The sequence below is a fragment of the Drosophila nasuta genome, chromosome 2R (assembly GCF_023558535.2).
Source record: "Drosophila nasuta strain 15112-1781.00 chromosome 2R, ASM2355853v1, whole genome shotgun sequence".
NCBI classification, from domain to species: domain Eukaryota; kingdom Metazoa; phylum Arthropoda; class Insecta; order Diptera; family Drosophilidae; genus Drosophila; species Drosophila nasuta.
Window position 1 is genome coordinate 33,115,896 of NC_083456.1, and position 509 is coordinate 33,116,404.

A 509-nucleotide genomic window follows, 5' to 3' on the forward strand; every position below is an offset into this window, starting at 1 on the left:
TGCTATGCTATAATTAACCGTAGAAATATGTAGTCAATTGCTAAATTTTACTAACTTGATTAGATTAGACTCGAGAGCGACGTCTTACAGTATTTACAAGTAGAAGAGCTCCAGCTCCTCCCCTTCGGACAGAGTCTCTTGGCATCGGCTGTTGCTGCTCTCAGATGTATGTAACTGATCCTAGAAGCATTGGCTGCGTCCTGACATCGACATCTGCATGCCGTGGGAGGTGGGCGTGGTCGCGCTGCCAGCGCTTGTGGGCGGCTTGCTGCCCATCAGCAAGGAGCCCGGACCTGGCGAGGCAGTCACTGTGATCGCTGGTATATCCGACTTATTGCTGCTGCCATTGGTGGGTGTGCCTGCTCGACTGCCTCCGCCTCCTCCTCCGCCGCTCTGCATGGAGTCACCAATGGTTAGAGGCGAACCCAGACCCATTGTGGCAGTCATGGGTAGCATGTTGAAGTTGAGGTGCGGTTGCGGTCGCACCGCAATTGCCATCGGCAGCGAGG